Here is a 21,849-nt window from a genome sequence, read left to right on the forward strand (position 1 = left end):
AGCCCACCGCTTGTGTCGGATGCTCAGTCACTATCACTGCCACTCACGAGTCCACGCGGCTCTGCAGTCCGGCTGTGCGACAAGATCACGCCGCGGGCGCCGTTCCACCTCGGGACTGCGACGGCTCCGGCTCGATGACAGAGCGAGCAAGCGCGCTTGGCGGCCTCGGCTACGCGCTCTTCCTAAAAAATAGGGGGGTGCTTAGATTCGCATCCAAACTTTTTTCCCAATGTTTTCGCGAAAATAGAGGGGGTGCTTAGAATCGCGAAAATACGGCAGTCCATTTTGTTGAGATCTGAGGGGCTGGGAGGCCGAATGTTTGGAGCCACGTAGTCGTGGAGGTTTTCGGCCATCCATTCTTACGTGGTATGGGTTGTGTGGGATGGTGCAGTCTTGCTGGAAAACATACAGGCTCTCACCTGCTACAGTAGCATCCAGGGCTTCACGACAGTGTTCAATACCTCAGTGTAAGCAACAGCGCAAACTCTGGCACTTTGGAGAAATGACTGTGGAGGCACCACGTCTACTTCACTGCTGACGACACCCCTGCAGGACCATCAGTGATGCTGGAAATTTTGTGCGCGTGACCTGGAACGTCCTCGGGGCTTTTGCACAGCCACCGATCATTTTTGGGGTTCAGGCTCTGGTCTTGGACGAAGTTTTTTTCATCCGAGGAAAACCGCAACATTCCAGGCTCGCCTGGGTGTATCAGTTTGATCAGGAGGCGCTTATTCAGGCAGTTCTTCGTTTTCTCAGACAAGAACTGTCCTCTCCACATAATATAAGACTTGTAGCGAAGGTCCTCATGAACCACACGACTGACAGTACCCTCGTCAACCTCCACTTCCTTGGCGAGGGCTCTTGTCGACTTGACAGGGTCTTCATCAATGATACCTTGGATGCGACTAATGAATTCTGGTGTCCTAAGAGTGTCAAAGCGCTTACAATGCGGTTTCCATTGTGAAACAGCGTGCAGTCACCGTTTGCAGCCTCCAATTCTTTCCGAACTTTGAACACCAATGATCGGGCAACCTTCAAGAATGCTGCAATCTCTGTCCTGCAGCCAAGGATGCGATAACTGCATGCCTCTTCATTTACTGAGTTAGATGAAATTCTGCCATGGTTACCTGCAGCAAAAAGTATTTGCAGCTATTATGTACTGTTACGTTTCGCCTACAACGCGCGGTAATGCCGGCGCGGATGCAACGGACGCCGGGGCTTCGTTCAAAGCGGCGGACATTTTGGCCCGTTCGACGCCGCCGCAACGCCTCCCCGCCAAGCGTGTCCAGGCGTGTTTCAGTGCCACGTGTCTTCGTGTGTGCGTGTGTGTGTGTGTGCCCACGCTTGTCAAAGCGCGGCAGCCGGGGAGCGGAGCTCCCCAAGTGAGGGTTGGCGATGCGTCACTACACTCGGTTCAGCAGGTCTCTCGGCTCGACCGTGCGCGCCGTCGTGGGCTCATGCTCCGCCGTCCCGTGACCTTCATCCCGTGACCTTCATCCCGTGACCTTCCCTTTTGGACCGCGACGCCGAGAGTATAAGAGCAGCTGCCCCCGGACGCCAGGAGGGAGGCTCCGATTTGTACTGTTGAGTTACGTGCTCTCCCGTCTCTCCACTTCGGTCGACCTGACCGGCCGCTCTTTTGCTATGTTAGAATAAACAAGTTGTTCTGTTACCAGTCTTCTCTTGCTTTGCCGGGACCTTCGGATGCTTCCAGTGCCCCAGGCCGCCAGGCCAACGCTACCCTTGGGGCTTGCGACCCATTGGCAATAACGGGCGTCAGCACCGAGACCCCAACAACTCGTGCCAGCGGTGCGATTCCTACAACTGGTTGCCAGCGGTGAGATCGCGACAACGGAGGCCAGCAGCGAAGAGATGCGGTTGACTGTATGCTGAGCAGCACAACGACCATCCGGGAGCAGCGCAACGAGCCCTGTGTGATGACTGGTTGCCTGCAGCGGAACGACTGCGCTGAAGTCTTGGCTGCGAGGTTTGGTGAGTGCGGGACTTTCTTCTTCTGAGTTTTGCCAGGCTTTTGTTAGTGTTAGAAACAGAGCTGGTAATTGGGGTTGTCGTTGCTGCCGGGTTAGTTTGCGGCAAGACAATAGTAGGCAGTAGAGAAAGCAGCATTCAGAGCAGCCATGGATTTGAAGTCGTTGCGAAAACCGAAATTGCTGGAGCTTGCGAGAGAGTTGGGTCTGGATGTCTCAGACAAACTCAGAAAACCAGAACTGCTAAGGGCTATTCTTGAGTTAGAAGCTGAGGATGACGAGCTGTCGGAATGCCTTGAGACCATTGAGGAGAGGGAGGAGCAAAAAGAGAAACAGGAGCGCGAACTTAAAGAACAGAAAGAGAAAGATGAGCGCGAACGTAAAGAACAGAAAGAGAAAGATGAGCGTGAACTTAAAGAACAGAAAGAGAAAGATGAGCGTGAACGAAAAGAACAGAAAGAAAAAGAAGAGCGCGAGCACGCTTTGGAAATGAAGCGTCTCGAGGTAGAGATGGAACGCGCTCGTAATGGAAGTCAGGCACACGGTGCAGGAGAACGAGTATTGTTCAAAATGACTGACCTGATGCGGCCGTTTAAGCTTGGAGAGGACATTGGTTTGTTCCTGGTTAACTTTGAGCGAACGTGCGAGAAGCAGGGGTTCTCTCGGGAAACGTGGCCACAGCGCTTGCTCACTTTGCTACCCGGCGAGGCGGCCGACGTAGTCGCTCGCTTGGAGAGAGAGGAGGCAGAGGATTTCGACAAAGTGAAATCGAGTCTGCTAAAAAAGTACCGGCTGTCAGCGGAGGCGTTCCGTCGGAAGTTTCGGGAAAATGAGAAAGGCAGAAGTGAGTCATATACAGAGTTTGCCTACAGGCTTATGTCAAACATGCAGGAGTGGCTCAAAGAAGAGAAAGCGTTTGGTGACCACGAGAAAGTTCTGCAGTGTTTCGGGCTAGAACAGTTTTATAGTCGGTTACCTGAGAACGTGCGGTACTGGGTCTTGGATAGGCCAGATGTTAGTACGGTGGCTAGAGCCGCTGAGTTAGCCGAGGAGTTTGTGACGCGTCGGGCTCGCGGAGCTAAGGACGGTCAAAAGGGTGAATTTGGCTCCAAGTTTGAGAGGCCGAAGTTCACACCCATGAGAGCAAAGGGGGATACACGTAGTGCGGATGCGAGTGAAAGCAGTCCGACCGAACGTAAGGAGACGGCGGCAACCGAAGCCGAACGCAGAAAGCGGTTCGAGACGAGGCAAGCGCGCGTTTGTTATACGTGCCAGAAGCCGGGTCACTTTTCGGCGCAGTGTCCAGAAACAAAAACACAAGTCGTGTTTTTGTCTATATGCAGCACTGACGAGAACATGAAGCTTCTCGAGCCTTACATGCGAGACCTCCTCGTGAACGGGAAAGAGTGCCGAGTGCTTCGCGATTCCGCAGCTACAATGGATGTAGTTCACCCCTCTTACGTAGAACCCGATATGTTCACGGGCGAGTGCGCATGGATCAAGCAAGCAGTGGAAGCTCATAGCGTGTGTCTGCCGGTAGCAAAAGTGCTTATTGAAGGACCTTTCGGAGCACTTGAGACGGAGGCCGCAGTGTCATCTATGCTGCCCCCCCAGTACCCGTACTTATTTTCAAACAGGTCCGATCACCTCCTGCGCGAGAAGGGGCTTTTGTTTGGTGAGGCTAGCGTTCAGGCCTTAACCAGATCGAAGGTTCGGGAGCTCGCTGCAAAGGCGGTAGTTGCGGGGCCGACGTTGTTGAACGATGAAAAAGGGTCAGAGGCGCAGCAAGCTGGTATTCAGAGCACGCCCGAACTGAATAAAATTGAGCCTGTAGCGTTAAAGGCAGCAGATACTGGAGAGGAAATTCCCGACACGGGAAAGTTAGAAGAGCTGTCTCCAGATTTGCTCATCGCGCCTACGTCAGACGGACTTAACAGGTTGCTAAAAGTCAGCCGGTCGGCTTTGATAGCCGAGCAAAAGAAGGATGGCAGCCTAGAAAACATACGCTGCATTATCAAGGAAGGTATCGCCAAGAAAAATGCTCGCTTTGTGGAAAGAGGTGGGGTCCTGTACCGGAAGTATCTAGACCGCAGGGGAGTGGAGTTCGATCAGCTGATCGTGCCTCAATGCTATCGTCAGGATCTGTTGCGCTTGTCGCATGGGGGTTCGTGGTCCGGACACCTAGGAGTTAAGAAAACTAAGGACCGTCTCTTGCAGGAGTACTATTGGCCAGGGTGTTTTCGGGACGCAGACCACTTTGTGAAGACATGCGACACCTGTCAGCGGGTGGGCAAGCCAGGGGACAAATCGAGGGCGCCGTTGAAGTTGGTACCTATCATTACGGAGCCTTTTAGACGGCTCGTTATTGATACAGTGGGACCTCTGCCGGTAACAGCCACGGGGTACCGACACATTTTGACTGTGATCTGCCCAGCGACAAAGTTCCCTGAAGCAGTGCCGCTTAAAGAACTCAGCTCAGTTGAGATAGTCAATGCACTACTGTCCATATTTGCGCGAGTTGGTTTTCCTGCAGAAATCCAGTCAGATCAGGGTACAGTGTTTACTAGCGCTTTGACGACAGCCTTTCTCGAAAGGTGCGGGGTAAGGCTGTTACACAGCTCAGTGCACCACCCCCAGTCGAATTCCGTTGAGAAGCTCCACTCCGTCATGAAGCGCGTGTTGAGAGCATTGTGTTTTGAACATCAAACTGACTGGGAGCTGTGTCTGCCTGGAGTGATGTTTGCTTTAAGAACCGCGCCGCATGCGGCTACGGGGTTCTCGCCAGCTGAGCTGGTGTACGGTCGCTCGCTGCGATCTCCGCTTCGCATGCTTCGAGAATCATGGGAAGGCAGGGGCGACGACCCAGTCGTGGTAGAGTACGTGCTTAAGCTCCTCGAACGCTTAAGAAGGGCACAGGAGTTGTCAGGTGAAGCAATGGCAGAGGCCCAGCAGAGGGCCAAGGTTTATTATGATCGGACAGCCAGGGCCCGTTGTTTTGAGGTGGGCGATGAGGTCATGATATTGCGCACATCGCTAAAGAACAAACTCGACGTGCAGTGGGAGGGCCCAGCACGGATTGTTCAAAAACTGTCGGACGTTAACTACGTGGTGAGTCTGCCAGGAAAGCGGAAAGCACAGCAAGTTTACCACTGTAATCTGCTCAAACCCTATAAGCAACGGGAAGCAGTGGTGTGCATGATGGTAAACGTGCCCGAAGAGCTTCCGGTCGAGCTTCCGGGACTAGGCTCAGTGACAAACAGGAAAGACACCGATCAAGTCATTAGTGACTTAATAAGTAAAGCATCGCTGTCGCCTGAGCAGAAAACAGAACTACACCAGCTCTTACAAGAGTTTCAAGGTCTGTTCTCTGAGAGGCCTGGTAGGACTTCTGTCCTTACTCATGACATAGAACTTACCTCCCCAGAGCCAGTACGATCCAAGGCGTACCGGGTGTCACCCCGCCAGAGCGATATTATGGAGGCTGAGGTAAAGAAAATGCTACAGCTCGGTGTTATTGAAGCGGGTGAGAGTGATTATACCTCCCCTTTGATTTTAGTTGAGGTACCGGGCAAGGAACCTCGTCCTTGCGTCGACTACCGCAGGCTTAATTCCATCACTAAGGATCAAATTTATCCGATCCCTAACATCGAGGAGCGCCTTGAGAGAGTGAGTAGCGCTCAGTTTATTTCCACCCTAGATCTTGTCAGGGGTTATTGGCAGGTTCCACTTACAGAAGAGGCTAGTAGGTATGCGGCGTTCATTTCACCAATGGGGACATTCCGTCCTAAAGTTTTGAGTTTTGGTTTGAAGAACGCGCCATACTGCTTTTCAAGCCTCATGGATAAAGTGTTGCGGGGACAGCAAGAATTCGCTTTACCGTATCTAGACGACGTAGCGATATTCTCCGCATCCTGGCCTGAGCATATGGCGCACTTGCGGGCAGTGCTAACCCGCCTGCGCGATGCGGGCTTGACAGTCAAGGCTCCCAAGTGCCAGTTAGCACAGGCCGAGGTTGTCTACCTCGGACACGTGATTGGTCGGGGTCGACGCCGCCCCTCTGAAATAAAGGTGGCCGCTGTGCGAGACTTCCCGCAACCGCGCACGAAGACCGATATTCGGTCGTTCTTAGGTGTCGCCGGCTACTATCAGAGGTACATCCCCAGGTACTCTGATATCGCGGCTCCCTTGACGGATGCTCTAAGAAAGACAGAGCCGCAAACAGTCGTCTGGGATGAGACGAAGGAAAGAGCTTTTAGCGCCCTAAAGAGCGCCCTAACAAGCCAGCCTGTGCTACGATCGCCCGACTACATAAAAGGGTTCGTTGTTCAGTGTGATGCTAGTGAGCGAGGCATGGGCGTTGTACTGTGCCAACGGGAAAATGGAGAAGTAGAACACCCCGTCCTGTATGCTAGTCGTAAGCTGACCAGTCGTGAGCAGGCGTATAGCGCCACCGAGAAAGAGTGTGCGTGTATCGTGTGGGCCGTTCAGAAATTGTCATGTTACCTAGCCGGCTCGAGGTTTATCATTGAAACGGATCACTGCCCTCTCCAATGGCTGCAGACCATCTCTCCCAAAAATGGCCGCCTCCTGCGCTGGAGCCTCGCTTTGCAACAATATTCCTTTGAGGTGCGTTACAAAAAGGGGAGTCTCAACGGTAACGCCGATGGCTTAAGTCGAAGCCCCTAACGTGGGAATCAGCCTCAAAATTGCTTGTTACTGATGTTTTTCTTCCTGAGGCAGGATTTTTAACCTATTGCTTTTGTGTACTGTTTCAAAGTGATGATGTGCTTTTTAGTGCAATTTTTCCGATTTGTGGACGCGTTCTGAGTGCTGCTAAACTACTGTAAGGAACTAGGCAGCAGTATAAAAGGGGAAAGAGCCTGGCAGGGCTTAGTGAGGGTTGTGCCGTGCTTGCTGACTGAGCGGTTGACTTTCGGCGTAGTTCTAACGCTTGCCGGAAACGAGAACAAAAATGTCGACTCTCCCGAAGTCACTTTGCAGTGTCCTGTGTGCACCTGAACGTGAGAACGAGGCCTTCTCTGTGCGCTGCGCTCAAGAAACGCCAAAGGACGCCCGACTACGGTTATGAGCATCATCGAGCGACATCCCTCCGGACAGCGGATGCATTCCCCTGACCATCGGGATCTCCTTCCCCCGGCGGGGCGGTCTGTTACGTTTCGCCTACAACGCGCGGTAATGCCGGCGCGGATGCAACGGACGCCGGGGCTTCGTTCAAAGCGGCGGACATTTTGGCCCGTTCGACGCCGCCGCAACGCCTCCCCGCCAAGCGTGTCCAGGCGTGTTTCAGTGCCACGTGTCTTCGTGTGTGCGTGTGTGTGTGTGTGCCCACGCTTGTCAAAGCGCGGCAGCCGGGGAGCGGAGCTCCCCAAGTGAGGGTTGGCGATGCGTCACTACACTCGGTTCAGCAGGTCTCTCGGCTCGACCGTGCGCGCCGTCGTGGGCTCATGCTCCGCCGTCCCGTGACCTTCATCCCGTGACCTTCATCCCGTGACCTTCCCTTTTGGACCGCGACGCCGAGAGTATAAGAGCAGCTGCCCCCGGACGCCAGGAGGGAGGCTCCGATTTGTACTGTTGAGTTACGTGCTCTCCCGTCTCTCCACTTCGGTCGACCTGACCGGCCGCTCTTTTGCTATGTTAGAATAAACAAGTTGTTCTGTTACCAGTCTTCTCTTGCTTTGCCGGGACCTTCGGATGCTTCCAGTGCCCCAGGCCGCCAGGCCAACGCTACCCTTGGGGCTTGCGACCCATTGGCAATAACGGGCGTCAGCACCGAGACCCCAACAACTCGTGCCAGCGGTGCGATTCCTACAGTACCTAGAGGGTGGGGGTCACGAAATGTGTATTCACAAATACCTGCCGCAACCTGTATATATACAAGCAAAGGCGCTGCGTCTAATAAGGTTGCCGGTCAGGCAACGGACCGCGCTAGGATCGGGCGAACGATGGTTGGCACGTTGATGTAATAATAAGCGCCGTCGACACTCAAACCTAGTGTCCCTGCATATGGTCCCGGTGGGAGCATACATAGGAACACTACCAAAATCCGTCGCTCTGCGCCATCTCGCACTCGTAGCTTGCGTCGTTGTCGGCCTGGTATGACAAAACGGCCCCAGCAACACACAGTGCTGAATAGTCGGCCAGCCGTTGGCGTCGGCGTCTTGTGCGTCTCGTATCGAACCAGTGTTACCGTGCCTTAAACGAATACGTGGAGCCAGACATGACCTGCCACCACCACCAAGAGGGGGCCGACGCTGCAAAAAGCGTTCGTCAACAACGTGATATTATGCTAGCCATTAATGAATGGCGACTGCAGCGTTGTTCACGGTGCAATATGAATGAATCCCTGGTCGCTTTCTGTTTTAAACGTAGAGTTTCAATGGTATGCTACACCCGTTTTCGGTGCCGCACCGACGTAGAGCTACGGATGGAGCTCCATTTTACTCGATGCGCGGCACGAGTGTTTCAGCAGTGCGCGTGCGTGCGCTTTTTTTTCGGGGAATTTGCCTCCGAGATCGGGTCACGCGGGCGACCCTTTCAATACGTTTTCACGACTAACCCGCTAGGGCAAGGCGCTGCGCCACTGCGCCGTAGAGAAGGCAGATGCGACATCACAGGAAGTGCACCTCGGCCCTGGCTTTATGTTATGGTTCCTGAAAGTGACTCGACGTACGTGTGGCGCGTGCTTTCTGTGATTCGAATCTGGAGACTGTGGCACTCTGCTTAGGAGAGAGAGAGAGAGAGAAACAACTTTATTTGCCACTGCAGGGTTGGAAGCTAGGGACTGGTCAATCAAGTCTTCCTAGACAGAGGGCTAGACCTACCTGCCCTCTGCCTAAATGTACTGGATCAACCACCCGAGAAATAGAGAGAAGGACAGGAAGGCAGAGAGGTTAACTGAACCACGGCCAGTTTGCTACTTTGAACATGGGGAAAGGGGTAATGGTGTGAAAATAGAGAAATAAGGGAAGAGAACTGGAACACCATTCGAAGGAGCCAGACGTACACGAACGGTCGCAGAGACGTACCTTCCGGTTTTAAATATTGTAAGAAGGATTTGAATTCAGAAATCTATTCATTGAGAAATATTGTGTCCAGAACAGTAAAGAACGCTGAAATCACAGCGTTATCAGCGGTCAGGCTCGCCTATGATCGAATACATGAACTCACGGGTCAGGTTTGTCAGCTATTCATGCATGTGTCACCGCTGTTGTGCCATACTACATGCACCACGTGGCTACCACGAGGCGACGAGTGCTCCCACTTCTCCGCGACGAATCAAGGATTCGACACGGGAGGCGACTTCAAGGAAGCGCTATGCCAGCTCCGCGGCGCCCAAGCATGTCTGCGACGAATCACGAATTCGACTCGGGCGAAGTCATCACCCTGCTCCGCCTGGTTGCTGCCGACGAGAACTCGCCCAAACCGGTACCTGCCGACGAGGGGTCGCCGAAGAGATTAAGGGAGAACCGGCCCAGTGTGAACTCAGAGTCGCTTGCAGCCGCCCAGTCGGTCTGATGCGCTCCTACTGCTACCTGTAGGCTATCACCCACTATCTGTAAATATCGTATAAAGTTTTTCGTTTCTTCTTCGTCTGAGGAACGAGTCCGCCTTTCGTCGTCCACCCCGAAGTCGCAACACCGTGCATTTCAGAGTATTCGTTGGTTCTCGCGTACACTTAAGCATCTACAATAGTATTCGGCTCGTGCACTCAAGCTGCTCAGACAAGACTCCTTCGGAATAGCATCGATGACAACATTAAAGAGATTCGGCATATGTAGACGCGTCTTTTGCCAAACGATGAATTCGTAACAGGGATAACATTCTGAAAAAAAATTGCAGTGAAAAAGTAAAATGACCTATACGAGTGATAATATTCTTGCTGCAGTAAAAGTCAGGTCTCCTCAGCGATTTTCGCGTCCACAGGTACCCGAATCCACTTAAAATATGTCGTCGAATGCGCACATTAGAGGAATTCACAGGTTCACCAGATGATAAAATAGCTTTCACATTTACTAAATGTATAAAAGAAGGCAAGTTTTGTCCATGTTTTATAAGTATTGCGCGTGATAACTGTTGCATCGTTCACGTCGGTATGTATTGGAGTCGCTTTATGCGTGTGGAATCAAGGGAGCACAGGAGCATAACTACACACGTGGGTGCGTGCCTTTCTATTCCTTTGTGCTTACGAACTGTTATTTCACCTCATATAGGCCTCGAGATCTGGTTACGCGGCGCCACTGTACCGGTACATGCAGCGCCACATGCGCCCATCCGCGGAGATTTCAGTTGGGGGCACTACTGTTTACGGCCGCGCCGCGCGCAGCGCTATGTGTGGAGATGGCGTTGACGAGTGATCGGCGTGTGTTGTTTTGCGGCTTTCGAAAAATAGAAAATATCGATCGCTACTTCAAGAAGAGCTGCTTACGCATGGGTGCGAAGTTGTGCTATAGCAAGCACGTTTACGCAGTAAGAGAAGAGTCGGTGAACGCAAGAGGCCCGTCGGACATCGTCGGCAAATGTGTCGCCCAGATGAAAAGCGTGGACTACGATGTGCGTCTTGAGGTGAGCCAATCCTTTCTTAAAAAAAAAAAAAGAAGTGCCTCAATATCGCTAACCGCTTCATTTTTTGTTTCTTTTTTAGTTGTCAGTAAATTGCAGAAATATCTTGCACGCAAGCTGTACATGCAAAGCTGACTGCGGAGGCTGGTGCAAGCACGCCGCGGCCGTGGCGATATTCGTAAATGAATACGAATATACATAGTGCACGGATGTTCCATGCGCATGGAAGAAAATATCATCGCGTCCCAACGTCGATGTCAAAAAATCAATCAAGGAACTCTTTTCCCGTACAAGAAGTTCGTTTTTTACGTTGTTTGTGTTTGTGATGCGACTTTGCCGCTGATTGATGCAATCAATTTTGCAGGTCGACCTTCGCGAAAACCAATTCTGCAGACGGTGAGCCCTGCAGCTCTTTTCTCGCAGTTTGCAGGTGTAAATTGTGTCATTAAGGAGCTTGAGGAGCGCGGGGACATGATCCAGGTGTCGGCGACGGCACATCTAGCAGACGCAGACGACAGCTTCGACCGAGAGTTGCTAAAAAAACATACTAGATAAGGAGGGCAGCATACACAGTGCGCTAAGGGTCACTTCGACCTCTCCTTTTATTCTGAAAAGTGAAAACATGGTCTCAAAGATGTCTATGCCTGAAAAAGATTTCTACAAACAATTCGTCAAAAAAAAGAACATTGATCAAATATTAGAGATTGCCGAAATCACCAAGGGCCAGGCTGCCGTAAGGAGGTTTGATAATTTTTTATTAACATACACTTCTAATTTTAAATACATGTGACTTGTTTTAACTGAGACATGTTTTCTTCCAGATGGCACAAAGAGCGCCGCATCCGCCTAACAAGTTCCAGTGCCCACAAGGTGAAGACGAGGAGAAGTGATTTTGATCGTCTGGCCCAAGCACTAGCTGCACCGAAATGTTTTTCTACAGCTGAAACTTCATATGGTAAGAATTAAAATAAGCTATATGGGCACCATGATTAGCCTTCCTGCCATTTCTTCTTTAAATGTCTCTCAGTATGTGCAGACCATGCACTCGTGCAAAAGATAGCAAATTCTACTCTGCACCAGTGTCTGCTAAATGGAAGCATCTTATCAGCAGCCTTTTTATTGTAGTGCAGGCAAATATGAGCATTTTCTGCATGCAGGAAAGAACACCGAAGGAACAGCAAGAGAGGAACTCGAGGTTTCTATGGGTCTTCGCATACAGAAGGTATCAAATCTGTATAATTTCCATCAATGCGTGGAAACTACATAATATGTTTTGTTGCATATCGGACTTGTCATATCAGAGAAGCAACCGTGGTTGTGCTGCAGCCCAGATGGCATCATAGATTTCGGCGACTCAATTCATTTATTCGAGATCAAGTGTCCATTTTCACTACGGGACAGTCCACTTATTGATCCCGTGAATGAAATTAGCTTTGTCCCTTACATCCATTATGTTAATGGGCAACTTACTCTAAAGAGCATTCATGCATATTTAACGCAGGTGCAGCTCATGTTGTACCTATTAATGCTCAACCATGCTTTCTCTTTTGTTTACTCGAGCAACCGGAGTGTGATAGTTCACGTCAACCGTGATGACTGCTTCCTCGCTGAATATGTTCCTAAGATGGAACATTTCTACTTCACATATTTTTTGAAGTGCCTCGCTCAGTGTTATCACTCTGCTCTCCGCTAAAAGTGTAGCTCGGCAAGTAGACATGCACAAACCTCATCAAATGCTTCATTAGAGACAAGTGTTCATATTTATGTGCATGTATATCCCACAAAAACACATTTTTTTTACAAAGCTAGTGTAGAAGTGCTCATGCACGTGCTTTTGTCACTGCTTCAGGAATGAGCCTAGTGAGTGAACAGAACAAAGCATTTCTGAAATAACAGCTCACAATCACACATGCTACAGTGCAGAGCCAGTCACATCCTTTCTTCAGATTGGTGCTATGTTCTCTTGTTTTCTTACTTAGACACTTACCCCTAGGCTGATTCTTAAACAATAAAAAATGGCAAGTTGAAAACCCAGTATGTGAGCACGACTTAACTAGCTCTCTCAAAAGGACCTCTTTTAACGCGACATAGAGCACACATGGCATCTTAACTTCGATGTTAGTGTGATATATATACATATAAATATGTGCAGGCGTCTCTAAAAGCCCGCATTGAAGTTAGGGCTTGCGCATGTCCACTTCGTTCTCTCCATCCATCACAGTGTTTAAACAATCATAAGTATGTTTACCAACAAGGCTAAAGCCCAATGACCAGCTAGTTATGTTTTTTCTGATGAAATTGTCAAGGCAATGAAGGACCTGTTTTTTAAAGGTTTGTGTAAGGAAGGTACCTGGCAGATTGCTAGACTGAAAAGTGGCGTTACTGACAAGACTATTATGTGTGAATATTGGCATGAGGTGGTATATTCCAAAATTTATTGTGTACGAGCTTTTTCACATAGACGAGTTCTTGGCCAAATGTAATGGCTTATAAGCTGTTGTAGTATGGTGCGGCGAGTGGCATTGTCAAAAGCTTCTTAGGGGTTAATGGCTAGGACAACTTTGAGTTGTGCTAGTCTGAGGTCGTTAATTATGTTGTCCTGTAGTTGAGCTAAAGCATCCTGTGTGGACATTTTCTGTAGCCAATGAGTGTGTAGGATGCGTCACATTAATATGTTTGTGTTCGGTTGAGGGCTATTTCTCTCACAAGTTTTCCCACACATGAGGTTAGTGAGGTGAGGCATAAGTTCTCAACGGAGTCTGTTTTGCAAAGTTTCATGTTGGTGGTTTTCTGTTTAAGAGCTGTGTGTTGTGTATGCCAGGCAGAATTTGCTTGCTTTAGCCAGAATTAGTAATCAGTCTGTGTGAGCTTGTATAATGGTTAGCTATTATTGAATTTGGCCATTATTTTGAAAGGTGTAAGCAGCTGTGAGTAGTACTTTGATAAGTGTAAGGTCAGGTACTATGTCATGTTTTATAGGCTCTCTGTGTTGAGTTGGTCAGTCTTGATAAATCAGGAATGTGTGTTCGACAGCGTTAAAGACTACTGTGCCTTTGTAAGTACACCTGTAGACCCAGACCATATTGGGTGCTGAAATTCCACATTGTGATGCGCATGAAATACTGTATGTGTTTGCATTGTTCAGCTTAGTGCTTTGAGAAAGCCAGTGTTTTGCTTAAGTGGGCTGTATATGTTAGCAATGTAGAGGTGATGTTGCATGTGGTATTGTCTTGTGCCAGTGACCACAGGTAGTGCTTCTGGAAGGGTATGTGGAACAATTGAGTGTATTACTCCTATGCACTCCTTGGATCATTTTGCTGCTGAGGTTTCAGTTCATATGATTATCGCAAGGTTTTGTCTCTACATAGCTAGACTGTGGTGTGGTATTCTATGCCGCTACATTTTTCACTAAGGCTTGCTTTTTTGTGTCTGATCTGAAGAAAAACTGATCAAGGAATAGCTGTGTTTTGGCCTCATGATTAAATGGTTCAGCTGGTGTGGTAATGTCTGGAACAAGGGTGGTGTTTGTTTCCATGATCCAGGAAGAAATTCGCATAAATTTCAAGTTTCGGTTACAGTAATTTAGAGACCTGCTTGCTTGCCACGACAGTTGCAAGCAGGCATAACACAGTACTTCTGTGCAGTTGCAATAGCCAGTCACGAAATTGCCTTTCTTTATGTGAGGCAAATAAAACAGTTGTTTTATTACACAGTGGTATTTACAGTGATATTTTTAGGTCTCAATGTAAGCTAATAACAGTGATACTTTTAGTTGGAGCTGAAAAGTCAATAAGCATCCTCAGAGAATAGAGGCATGTAATCAAAGTTGACTTTAAAAAATACCTGCCAACCTTTGAACATTAGAATTCTTAAAAATCTTGCCAACATAGCACTAGGGAGAGTGGAGAAGGCACGTATCCCCATTTTTTAACAAGCTTGCCTGGATAAATGTTCTGTGAGAAACAACCACACTTTCTTAATGATAATTTATGAGTCAGCGGAGAGTGACAGATGACATTCATATTATGTCACAGAAACTAGTTTTGTTTGTGATGATTTTGTCTGCATAAACTGGTGGTATTGTTCCACCATCAAGAATATGGTCATAGATGGATCAGTGAAACATTTCAGTGAACAGAATTTATCATAAAACTTCACATGGCCTTTGAAAAATTAGCGAAATTTTGCAAAAGTTACAGAAATTCGGTAGATTTGATAGATACATAAAGGTCAATAAAAGCAATGAGATCCTGTACTTAACCACAATTGCAATGTAAAAACAGCAATCAAGTACTTCACACTCAACACAGATCACACTCAATGCTGATACACTGGTTACAGGTGCCAAAAAGATTATCAACCATCACAGTGAACTTCACCAACATGAAGTTGAATTTTCACAAATGGGCACAAGTTCTGTTTCTTTATACTTTGCACTTGAATTCGGGACTTATGGATAAATGTCTTGGGCCAATAATGAAGGATAAGCAGCGTCTTTGTTGGGTTACAGGAGGAACAGAAGACATGGATAAAGCGACTAGCTTTCTTTTAAAAGCACTGTCCGAGGAGAAAGAAATGACAAATCTCTAGCCACAGAGGTATCCCGCAGGTAATGCAGAGAAAATGGAATCTACACCCCTGTTTCAGATGTGATGAGAACACTGTGCCAAGCTATTTCAAATGTTTGACAATAGGGCAAAAAAATGCAGCTGCAGTCTTAAGGAAGATAAAAAATTCACAAAATGCAGAATAGGTGTTGTGTACTGGCTTCCGTTAACATGTGGCAACGTGTACATAGGACAAACCGGTCGGTGCATAAACACCCGTCTAAAAGAACATGAACATTCTCTCGGTAAAGAAAACTATTCGCACTTGTCAAACCACTGTAATCTATGTCATTATGATCCGGTATTTTTCGACACCGACATTTTGTTTTCGGATAAAAACAAACACGTGAAAGAAGCATTTCATATCCAAATGTGTGCTGAAAAATGCATAAGCCAAGCATCAGTTGCAATCACTGACAAAGAATTTGCTTTTTTAAATACAGGTCGAACCTTTTTAATCTGTTTTTAATCTGTTTCTGTTTATACTGACGACTCTTGTTGCACATGCTCAGTGCTGATAGCTGGGGTATTTATGTTCTGTGTCTTTCCGAAAATAATACAGTTGTGAGTAAGCGCTCGTGTGTCTCCATTTCACTCTGCCCTTGCCAATTGTGCGTACTAAATATTTCACTAAGAAATATCTGTACGAGTTCCACACAAGGTCATTGGTAGTTTGCTAGTGATCTGCCTAGTGTTGCCTACAGGCCACAGACCTGTTGCTTATATAGTTGACTTTTTTCCCTTTCCATTAAATATTCTTGTGCTTTGTCTGCAAGCGTGAGTGCAAAGACAATAAATGTGAAACAAGCTTGGTGTTATTACAACAGAGTGCAAATGATGCAGCTTGCATTCACTGAGTTCCACTTTAGCCAAATCATATCAAAAGGAACCTCATTAAAAGTACTGTACACAGCGCCATGTGCACTATGTCAAGTCAAATTTTGTTATTTTACACACAACATAGATGAACATGTTGCAGCTGCTCTTTTTAACTTTTCAACTCTAAAGCATGATTACTAAGGCTCTGTTTGAGCTATGAGACACCATGGCAGAGGGCTTTGCATTAATTTTCACTGCCTGGGTCTTCTAATGTGCATTAAATTCACAAACACAGGTCTTTTGCATTTCTGCCCAAGGATACAGCTTGTTCCATTGTTAATACCAAGGTGAAAATCCTCAAACTCAACACAGTTCCTATAAAATCTGTACACAAGAAGAATGATGGGCCTAGCTCTCACAATTAAGTACTCCTTGCAATACACGCCTGAGGTCACATGCAATGGTTCCCTACATGATAAATGCTGGTAAAACGACTAATGCTGTCCTGAATTACCTGCAAATGCATATAATACAACAGTGAAGGTGAACATTTTCACGCCAGTTTCAATTTGAAGGAGTAAATCTTCGTGAAATTTCTTAATTTATTGTAGCATGTACATTAACATATAATATAGGCTGACAGGGTGAGAAGGTTCATTTCCTAATTCAGAATGAATAGCACGATGTTCTACGGCATTTGTCTTATGATTGTGTGTTTATAATTGGCGGTTGAAGATTCACCAGGATGCAACACATTCGCATGATATCACTCATATAAGGAATGAGATCATTAGTACACGAAAATTCATAATATTAAACAATTTTATTCGCTGGGTAGCTCTTTCAACATGGATGCGTAACTGAGCAATGTGGTAAGTTTGCTGGAGCTCATCATATGTAAATTGCATGTTTCCTTTAGAGAAAGGGGGCAAGACAACAATGCCCTTGTTTCCTTCCGCTGGTGCTTTTATGCCTGGAAAACCTTTGTCGGCTAACACAACATCGCCTGGCTCAATTCGATTGAGAAAGCCTGATTCTAGAGTTATGTGCGTGTCTGAAGCTCGACCTCCATAAGCCTTTGATACAAAAGTCACTGCACCATTGGGCAAGATTCCAATTAAAAACTTCAATGTGTAGCATCCCTTGTAGTGTGAAAAAAGAGCTCGATGCTGTTCTACAGTAGGTGGCTCTTCCGTTCTCACTTCAGTGCAGTCTATAATAAAACGACAGTTCGGGTAGTGTACCTTAAAGCATGCTGGCATAGTTGCCTTGACAGCAGCTTGCGACGGTTCAGGAATGAAGTGTTGCATTGAGTAAAGAAGATTCCTCAAAACGAAAAAAAAGATACGGCTAACAGTTGTACGATGCAGGCCAAAAAGTACAGCTATACTTGCAAATTAAATGCCAAGTTTCATCTTCATTAGGAAGATCACCATCTTTTGAGGGATAGGGACATCAACAGACCTCACGACTACAGATGAAAATAAAGACATTAGCATGGCAAACACATTTGCACTGACTCCACATAGTTCTGTGAATGCATCTTTCCTTTCGCAAAGAGAGCTGTATCCAAGGAAAACGCAGCTTCGCTCTTCTGGCCCAGTGGCGGTTGACCTCACTGCAGGTTCTGCTTGCACGCTGCTGTCTCTAGTTTCAATATGAGACACATGTGTCGATGCATCACACTGTGACACCACAGAAAGGAACAAGCTACATGGCCCCTTGAATGAACTGTTCTCTGTCTGAGTCATCTGAAAAATTCAATATTAACATATATTATTGTCACACCTTATTGTTGTGTTGCCATAAAAATGATCAAACAGACCAAAAATATAGGCGTTGTATGTTGTCTGGAACAGTATACAAGTCATGGACAAAAATCTTTGAACCTATCTGTATCAGTGTCAACTAGTTAGGTGCAGAAAAATATATTTTGTAGAACGGAAAATAGTAACAGAACGTAATCAGCACAACAGTTCATGTTAGCCCATAAGATTTCAAGATGCGCCTGCTTGGAACACAAACCGACTGTGTACTGTGTAAAAAAACGAGAGTCTTGCCACGGACGCAAACTCGTTGCATTCTTCCGACGCGGATGTGCCCTGTGCCGAGTCAAGACTGAAGGAAACGGTGGCTTCCAAGTTTGACGTTTCGTTGCGTTCTTCCAGTGCCGCTGTTTCGTGCTCTGAATTCAAGGAGACGGCAGTTTGACACGTTGGAGCAATGACTGGTCGCAGCGCGCTCCGTCGCTGAATCCTAGAAGAACAAGACAGAAAGCATGAGTGTTACTGCGTAAAAAGGTGCCCGAATGCACCATCGGGGCAAAACTACGAAGTTTCACTTTCAAGGTTCCACCAAGTGTTTCAAAACTTGTACTCAGAAGACTTTCCTTACGTAGTACTGCCCATGATTGATCGTCGGCGCTGCGATTTCGCCTTTATCAAGCCGATTATTTTCACGTGTTGCGGGCGCCCGCGCGCCGGCCGAACGCTCACGTAGTTTTCCAAACAATGATTCCGAACTTCCGATAATCATGTTACACTAGTAAAAGTCGGCACGAAACTATCCTCTGCTTACCTTTCAAATTTTCCCAGTTTTGTCTGGGGCAAGGCGGCATCACTCTTTTTGTAGCAAGGTGGAAATATTGTTGGAATGTACAGTCGTGAGCACGCTTAGCGTTAACACGGGAGCGCGTGCCCCACGGTGCTATCAGTGACGCCTACCGATGCGAACGCGAAGTTCTGCACATGCGCAGCATTTTTGCGGCGTTGCTATTTTACCATCGCGCGCATTGCATCATCGCAGCGCGCCGTCGTCGTCTGCTATATTTTGCCTCGGCTGCTATCGTCCGGTTTACCGCGATCTGCCAGTTACGATCAATGAAACAAGAGCTGGCTAGGTCTGTGCGGCAGTACCGGCCTTCGATTTACTTTTAGCTTAGATTTTGCGTGTCTTCTATACCAAATAAGCGCCCATTGAATTACGTTTTAAAACAATGTTACTACGTTACACCATCTCTTGCCTGCTTCTGAAGCTACCACCGTTCGTTCTTTGTCACTTCGTCCTTATTTAAGAGCGTTCGCGTGGGTTCCAGCTTTCGCCCTGCTTGCCGCAACAATTACTAACAACAAAACGTGTAAATAGCTAAATGGAGTCAGCACTCTAGGAAAGGATCCTGGACTACTGCTTTGATGATTAACACATCTTTATCCTCCGTCGTATCCTTTTCATCTTCATCCTGCGTCGTATTGCGGATGCCTCCTTCATGCTTAAAAGCCTGAATTATTCTATTCACGGTCTTCAATGGCCTGTTAACCGATGTTCCGATTTGACGTTGGGTGCACCCCTTATATGCAAGATGCACAGTTTCACGCCTCTGCTCCTCGGGAAACCTAGCCATGGCAGTATGCCGTCACCTGTGGAACGTTCAGAAACACCATCTCCATTTATATATTTGCTCATAGCATGCTGGGTGGTGGCGTGATCTTTATCATAAAACGTGCGGCAGCCGGCGCGCAACATAGCAGACGATGAAGGCGCTTTCCGATGACGCGATGCGCGCGGTGGTAAAATATTCAAGCCGCAAACGCACTGCGCATGTGCAGAACTTCACGTTCGCATTGGCAGGCGTCGCTGATAGCACAGGGCGGCACGCGCTCCCGTGTTTACGCTAAGCGTGCTCACGACTGTACGCTGGGTGCTGCGCGATGTTGCTTCTCTCGTTTCCCACGAAGTGAGCACTGCATATTCGCGTTTCATTCCTGTTCGGTTGCCACAGCTCTCGCTCTGAGCTGTTTGAAAGCAAGGAAATAATGTGTCTGAATACATAAGGCGCACAGACTGGCATTATAAAGGCATGGCGCAGCCCATCAGAAACAGGTCAAAAGAACACAGACGACACACACATTTGGCGCTTTGTTGTGCGCTGTCTGTGTTCTTTTGTTCTGTTTTTGATACGCAACTACTTTGCCTCCATCATGATATACCAAGAAGCCCAATGTGCAACATTATACTGGCATTAATCGATAGTAAGAGATGTTTACCTTGCTCGGCGAACAGCTGCGATCCACCTCTGTCTTCTTTCAGTCTCATACGATTTCCAAGGAAAACGGTAGAATTTGATCGGCGGCAATTTTCCAGCAGTGTTCCTGTAGCTGTTGTGACAGCCATAAACGCAGCAATACGGCGAATTGTCTTTCCTGGACCCGGTTTTCACAACCACGCGACGAGGCGCCATGCTCCCCTACGTTGTCAACGCGTCCACTTCGCATTCACCCCCAACCTATAATCGCCGTCACCCGCGACAGAGGGCGCTACGTGCGCGGCTTGAAGCTGCAGTGCACGAGCCCTATATTGTGCTCTGCGGTGTTCACATGATTCTTCTGATAAGCCTATGTATAATAATCTTCCATGATTTGCTGTAGGTATAACTTACTAAGTCTTTCTTTCGTTCTGGAACCCAGTTACTTACTCTTGTGTTATTACAACAGAAACCCCTCTAAACCAACGCGTTTTCATGTACTTGAAATAAATAAATAAATAAATTGTAAGAACAGGAGAAGAATCTGTCAGCCGTTACAGCTATGTGATGCATGTTGTTGTCAATTTTTCCTGGTCTTACAAGCAAAAGTACTAATGGAGCAATGGGAACAAGCTCGTCCGAATCACTGTTAAGAATTCACAGCCTACAGTTTCGATCAGAAGGAAACACAAACGCAAGAAGTGAGGCAAAGGAGTGTCACTCCTGTATTTCTATGTTTTGTGTTATCTTGTAGTTTGCTATACATTTGTCAACATCATGTCACTGGTCAAATTTTGTACTTGATAAGCTGTGTATGTGTGTGTTGCAGGAAATGGGACAAGAATGTTATGTTCCTATTGTTGAGTTGTATTCACGCTTTGTATTAATTTCGAGCGAAACAAATATGTGGCAGCACAAAGTTGAATCGCACATGCAAACTGTAAAAGAATGCAGGAAGAAAACGCCGGCTACTGTCTGCCGCATGACCACAGGATATACGAATGCAACCTGAAGAAATGTCAACGGGCGCGAAGCACGCGGTGAAATTATCTCAGATTTCAGCCTACAGAATTTCGGATCACTGGCTTTTCATAGCTATATGCAAGTGCAAAAAGACAAGGCCGTTGGAATGAAGTTACATGCGAGCAGTGTCAAAGGAAACAATTTTTGCGATGCTGTTGATATAACCGTGCTTGAAAATAAGGTTTCCCAGCCTACATATGATAGCGGGGGAGGAAACGCAGAAAGTCAAGAAGGGAATAGAGAGAAACAGAGCGCATGCACAGTATAACTGCCATTCCCAGCACAGTATAACAGTAAGCGCGTTCTCAGTGCTAGAATCGCTTGTGCAGGTTGGCCCTCCGCAAGAATTGCACGCTTTTTTCTTTGGAAACCTATGTGGACGCCGCCAAAATGTTTTCTGGACTGTTGCATGCTTATATCACCACCTGCTCGAATACAGTAGAGGGAACACGACGTATGCGCTCTACTTCTTCATAGCAGCCGAAAAACGCATTTTCTCTGAGGCACGAATCAAGCAGCGGGAAAGTGCGAAGCACATTCCATCTGCTTTCCAATTTTCTCGGAGTTTTTTAACTATGGTGTATACACCCCTTTGTCCTAGTACATCTTCACAAGCTGGCTGCTTGTCATGCCGTATTGTTAAAGGCATCACGCGGAAGCAGCATGTTTTGGCTTACGGCTTAATGCAAGTTGTGGACGAGCAAACTAACACAGTCTGATAACTCCTACGATGAAAAGCTTAGTGTGGCTGATGAGCTCTAAAAGAATTGTAGATGGTACCCGCGAGGCCGCAAGAAGTACGCGCTGATGA

The 21,849-nt window shown here is 47.5% G+C and overlaps 1 protein-coding gene and 1 long non-coding RNA gene across 8 annotated transcripts in view; both read left to right on the plus strand.

Moving 5' to 3' along the window:
* LOC129386651 (doenitin-1-like) overlaps positions 1-21,849 on the plus strand; it is a 133,531-nt gene that overhangs the window by 22,173 nt on the left and 89,509 nt on the right. Inside the window, exon 1 of one of the 7 annotated variants that reach the window (XR_011893436.1) lies at positions 15,041-15,177. The exons of the other annotated variants lie outside the window; for them this stretch is intronic. The gene's annotated coding sequence lies outside the window, so the exon portion shown is untranslated. Of the gene's footprint in view, positions 1-15,040; positions 15,178-21,849 lie in introns of those variants that run through there. 7 annotated transcript variants of the gene reach the window in all.
* On the plus strand, positions 9,260-11,513 carry LOC129386655 (uncharacterized). Its single transcript, XR_008613955.2, has 3 exons — positions 9,260-10,855; positions 10,933-10,964; positions 11,390-11,513. It is a non-coding gene; the product is annotated as an uncharacterized lncRNA (long non-coding RNA).

Source organism: Dermacentor andersoni, chromosome 3 (assembly GCF_023375885.2).
Source record: "Dermacentor andersoni chromosome 3, qqDerAnde1_hic_scaffold, whole genome shotgun sequence".
NCBI classification, from domain to species: Eukaryota; Metazoa; Arthropoda; class Arachnida; order Ixodida; family Ixodidae; genus Dermacentor; species Dermacentor andersoni.